The sequence below is a fragment of the Cupressus sempervirens genome, chromosome 3 (genome assembly GCF_028749045.1).
Source record: "Cupressus sempervirens isolate cs-2001-9-10 chromosome 3, ASM2874904v1, whole genome shotgun sequence".
Classification (NCBI taxonomy): Eukaryota; Viridiplantae; Streptophyta; class Pinopsida; order Cupressales; family Cupressaceae; genus Cupressus; species Cupressus sempervirens.
The window spans coordinates 757,139,900-757,145,899 of record NC_143120.1 but is presented as its reverse complement, the minus strand read 5'-3'; the positions used below and the strand labels follow the sequence as shown (position 1 = coordinate 757,145,899).

Genomic DNA, 6,000 nt, shown 5'->3' with positions numbered 1-6,000 from the left:
TTACAAGTTAGGAGGCATTAGATACATGGAAATCAGACAAGCATATGATAAATTATGTAAAAATGGTGTGTTGAAGGAGGGATTTAAAATTGTAGAGGAAGGGCTTAACCCATGCCTTAGATTTCCCAATAGTTTTTAAATTTGAATGGATCAAAATTATTTTGAGAAAAATACATGACAGATGTCAATGGCTAGAAGGAGATCCTTTCAAAATTTCAAAGAGAATTATACATAGGGTTACTAGATACCCAATCCTACATTAGCCCAAGATATTGAGAAGTGAATCTAAAGAGATAATTGAGAGAAATATAGGAGCTAAGTGGAACAAGCATGGCATGACTATTAACACTATCATAGACCCACTTCTTGACTTTGCCATTAGAGTCATATCACATAAATTATATTAGTTATGCAAACTAAATAGTGTTCCTTGTATAGTAGTTGATGTAGGTTATAAGATAGTCAAAAAACATCATACCTATGATCTTGCAGAACTTCACTTACAACAGATACTAGAAAACCTAGGAGCAGTAAGGAAGTCAAAGATTGCTCAATGTAATTTTGCTCAATACTGATATTTATATTTTTCTATGTGCAAAATGAGTTCCCATATTTTGGTAGAGTAGGATGGAAGACCAATAGGTTAGTTTCTATGCAAATCAATGAGTATATTGAGCAAATGGAGGAGAATTTTGAGTCAGTAATGACTAGCTATTTTGAAGACTTCAAGAATTCCATGAAATAGAGGTTAAGGATTCTTGTTTTCCTAGTAAAGAAACATTATAATGATATTTTCTTCCTTTTAGACATTGACTACACTTTCATTTAGGCTTTTGTACCTAGAGTTAGATGGTTAATGCCTCTAGGATATGAAATAATTATTGATGAAGTTTCAACTACTATCACTACACTACTTGTTGAAGAAGTTGATAAGACTGCAAAATTTTTTGGTAATTATGATGTTATAAAGTCAAAGGTTGAGATGGAATTGAAGATAGCCCTGACTTTGGAAAATAAAGATAAAATGGTAAGAAAAATAAAAGCTAGGTTTGGGGAAGGTGTAGGAAATAACAATGGAGAAGATGATGAAGAAGATGAAGAGGAAGAAGAGGTACAAAGTCAAGAACCTATTGCTTTGACCCAAGGTATGGGTGAAGATCAAGAAAAAGAAGGTGCTGAGGGAGAAGATGTAGAGAAAGCAATAGCGTAGCCACAACCAAAGAAAATAAAAGTTAAGACACAACCTATTGCACAACCAAAGGCAAAGAAGACTGCAAAACCTAGTGCAATAAAGCCTACAACTCCAGCAACAAGAGCCACTACAAGGGCAACTACTAAAAAAGTCAAGGAGCAAGAGAAAGAGAAAACTAAGGCTATTGAGGAGACTGGTCCTATGCAGAAGAAACCAAGAAGAAAATACATGGCACAACCAGAGATAGATGATGAGAAGATAGAATTTGAGGATACAAAACAATTTAGAATGGTAAGTAATGCTCCCAAATCTAATCTTGAAAATATTTGTGATAATGTTTTGGATAATAAAAATTTGACAAGTTTGAAAAATATTGATTTTGGAAAACTTGTTATCGAAAAAAAAACATGATTCAAGAGTCAGTATATGCCATGATGGAAAAATTGAAGAACACTCCTCTTGAATTTGATAATACAATGCCTAAGAATTATATACAATTATTGAGAATAAATGGTATTTTTGCCTAAACCTAAAAAAAGAAATAAGAGAATTAACATTAGCACAAGTGTTGCCAAAGTTGTCAAAATGACAAATAACTAAGGCCAATAAGAAATATGGTAGCAAATTTGCACCAAAGTACAAGGCATTCAACATTTTGTAGAATAGAATTGAGGATGTTGTGAAGAAATCCACACAAATGTGGAGGTTAATATATAGATTGACCATTCTCAAAGAAGGAGAAGCAAATCCCTTTGAAGGACGAAGGTGAGGACAAGGAAGAAGAAATAGAAAAATAAAAAGAAGACACTACTATGGAGGAGACACAAAAAAGGAAAGATGAGATGGCAACAAATGATGAGCAGAAAATAGAACATAGTGTGGAAGACTCACAATTGCCAGCCATGAGCCCTCCACATGACACAAACACACCTGTAGAGACCATAATAGTGAAATATGTTCCTAATAACTCACCTCAGAACTTTAATCCATTAACTACAGAGGATTTGAAAAACATACTTGACCAATCCACATTACAAGCAAGATTATGTGAAAATCTTGTATTGGTCAGTGTGGATGAACTTCAAAAGGTAGTAGCTAACATAACAAGGGAAATTTTGAACACACAAGAACCACCTTCTTCCATACCTATAGATATCAATTATCAAAAAATAATACAACTAGAGGATAAATCTACAAAGGTTGACACTACTAGAAAATTTGATGTAGTTGACACAACTAAGACTGTAGAAGTAAAGGAACCTACAAAAGAACAAGCAAGATAGACATATGTTTTTGTACCTACTACACAAACACAAGGTGTAGCTCAATTGATTGTAATTGATCAAGCTAGATCTAATGAAGAAAAGGACATGCCCAAGGAGAAAGAACAAGAAGCCATAAAGACATTGGTAAACTTACCAACCTCTTGCACTCCTACTAAAGTCCTTTAGAGGCCAAGCACTGATGCAATACCATTGCAAATTTCAGCACCAAGATCCAACTCAATATAGGTTGCTAAGGTATTTCACTATGGTAATGCACTTTTAGATGAAGACATAGTGATACCCAAATATGATTATGCAACAATGACATTAGAATAGATCATTATAATGCAATAAGCATTGAAGAGAAAGAAGAATCAGGAAATACTTAGAAAAGATTACAAACAGAGGCAAGCACTTCAAGAGATCAAAGAAATTTTTTAAGAAGCTTTTAGCTTGCAAAAACTGGATGAATCTAAACCTATATTATAACAACTATCAGAAATTGTTTAATAGGTGACTAATGAAGACCAGGATACTAATGTTAAACTCATGGAATGGCCTAAAACGAAATTTTAAGGGAAAGTCAATTAGAAAATATCTAGTGAGATAGAACTATCACAAGTTGAATTAGCTAGCAAAATTAAGAAAGTGAAGAAAGTACTTGAGAACATATTCTCATTGTACACAAAATTGTGCGATCCCACACTCTTCACACAAGAAATGAGCCACAAAATTTGAGTTTGGAAAGAAACTTGAAGATCTCAGGTATGCAATTTCCCCAAAATCCAACTCAAAGTGATAAGCACTTTAATTCAATGCTCCATACACAAAATCAACTACTTGTGTTAACAACATAATAGGCTAATGTAAGAGCCAAGTTGATTAATATACAAGCCTCCCTTACCCCTCATATGGAAATACTCCAAAAGGAATTAGTATATGCAAAAATAGTATTAAAGAAAGACCCCAATCTTTCAACATTGGATGGACTAGTTCATCTTGTAGTAGAGACAACCATCCAAATAAAATCATTAGATGTTGCATTAGACAGCTAGGATGCTACTTTGAAGATTACAATGGAAGTCCACAAGAACCTTTTGGACAAATACATAATCAATGTATAGACCCTTTGACATCAGTCTTGAAAAGGGGGAGATAATAAAGAGGGAGATAACCAAAAAATTGGGAGAGTAAGCAAAGGGGGAGCAACCAGCAAAAGAATAGGCATAATATATCAGACAAAAATAGAGTGTTAGTAATTTTGAAGACAAAGAGTATCAGCATGAAGAAAATCTACTCAGAGAAGAGAAGAAATTTTGAACACAGAATGGACACATTAACTCAGGGGGAGTTACAAAATTTTGAGCATATTTTGAGGTGTGTGAGTCTATTACAGGGTTTTTGAAAATTTTGAAGTATTGTATATATGCTAGACTATGTATATATTATACTCAAGGAAATTAGATTTGTTATGTATAGTTAAGTACTGTTTACACTCATGTCAAAGGGGGAGATTGTTGATTTTAAATTTATTTTGACAATTTAGTGTCAAGATACTTAACTGAGTTCATGCCAAGCTAGTAACACATGTCGAGTATAATATGTATAGATGTCAAGTTGAAATGAGTGTTGAATGAATAGTTGATACCGAGTAGGTTCAAGTGTTGAGCAAGATAAAATTATAGTAACACAAAATGGACCTAGTTGTTTGTGATGGCACAAACAACTAGGTAAATCATTTTTATGCCAACTTATGGATAGATCTCGAAGCTTTAAAGATAAGATCAAATCTATTTGATTTTCCTATGTGATCGATATGCAACCAATAAGAAAAATGGAATGAATTAAGCAAGAAAATGAATGAATCTTAGTCATAGATTCATACTTAACCCTAAACCCCCAAATTCTTTATAAGGAAGATGAAAATCCATAATTTAAAGTGTGTGTGTGCGAGGAAGTGATGCGAGTGAAGAATTGAAGGAAGTGGAAGGGGTGAATTGATTAGAAAACATTCAAGGTGACTTAGAAGTGTGAAAGAATTGCATAATCAATTTGTAGAAAAAAGGGGAAGCTATACATCATTGTTATAATAGATCAACAGGATCAAGATGGATAGAACTATGATCTAAAATTATCAAGGAAAAGTTGTTAAGTTATAAAACAAAAGATTCTACTATTACTTTCTAAAAATTGTATCAGTAGGGTGAAATCCTTTGGACTAAGGTTGATTTAACAGTTATTGTAAAATCCTTTAACAAGGTGACATTCAATGTGAGTGTTTTAAAGTCCTTTAGCTAGGTGTACTTCTAACTATTGACATTCAATTAAGTTTTTTATAAGTGACAACACCTATTTAGATTCTATATGGCTATTGAGCTCATTAAAAAATCTACAATGTTTGCCATGCTCTTTAGTAGCCACCGAGCATTACAGTTTCTACCAAGAATTCCAGTGGTTACAAAGGGAATTCAGTTAGTGTGACAGGCAATAGTTCAAACTAAGTAGAATTAGGTAGTGTAAAGTCCAATAGTTCAACCTGATCACTTTAGTGGTTACCAAGCTTTATAGTCTCTACCGAGCTAGCAATTCATGTAAAGTGAAGTTAGTGTTAACCAAGCTATATGATGATTAGTGTTTATCGAGTGTAGTCATGGAAAACATGTAATTCAATTTATATTGAGTTACACAGTATCTACCAAGTCACCAGTGTAGATCGAGTTTGAAACTACTCTGAGGTGATCAGTATGGACTGAGCTTCTACTTCTACCAAGTGCATGACAATGCCAAGTAATGATAGTGGACACTGAGTATTAGAACTTCACCAAGTCAATCTTCAGAACCCAAGTATCTATATATGGGCTGACTTTGCCATATTGGTCTTAACCTGTATATTGGCTAACTTTGTAATTATGTAAATTAGATTGATATATATGTAATGTGTTGTATCATATCCAAGTGTGCAATTGTGTGTGGCATTAATGTGAAAAGGAAGCATGTGAATGTCAATCAGTAGCAAGACAAAGTGTATTGTAAGGCCATATCAAAAAAGGAGAAGTGAAGACATATCCATCACAAAAGGTGATAAGTAATTCAAAGAATCTCTATAAACAAATTAGTTGTACATCAAAGATCTACTATTTTATTCTAATAGGTGAATTAGTCCAAATGCTTTGACAAGGTAGACTTAATAATCTTTTCTCAAATCTCTTAACAGAGTGCATACTTCATTGTGTGTTTGTAAAACCTCTAACAAGGTGGACCTAGTGGTCCTAATTGGTCCTACTAGGATAGATCATCAAAAATGATATGATCATTGTAAACCTTAGCCGGCCAACTTTATGCTATAGTATTGAAGTTTTGTGGGCATCATCCCCACCCTAGTTTTACTTTCTATTTGGAAGTTTTCTAGGTCATCAAATTATTGTGTTCAAGTGTTATGAATGTTTTATGTTATCATTTTCTCATGCATGTAGTTGTATCTAATTTTGATGAACTAAATGGTAATTAGATTATTACAATTAAGATCTAAATTTGGTAAAGTTT

General features: G+C 33.3%; 1 pseudogene; it reads left to right on the top strand.

Annotated features, from left to right (window-relative positions):
- Positions 1-1,024: 1,024 nt before the first annotated feature.
- The window catches only part of LOC149569022 (putative beta-1,3-galactosyltransferase 8), an 89,351-nt pseudogene continuing 84,375 nt past the window's right edge, over positions 1,025-6,000 (top strand).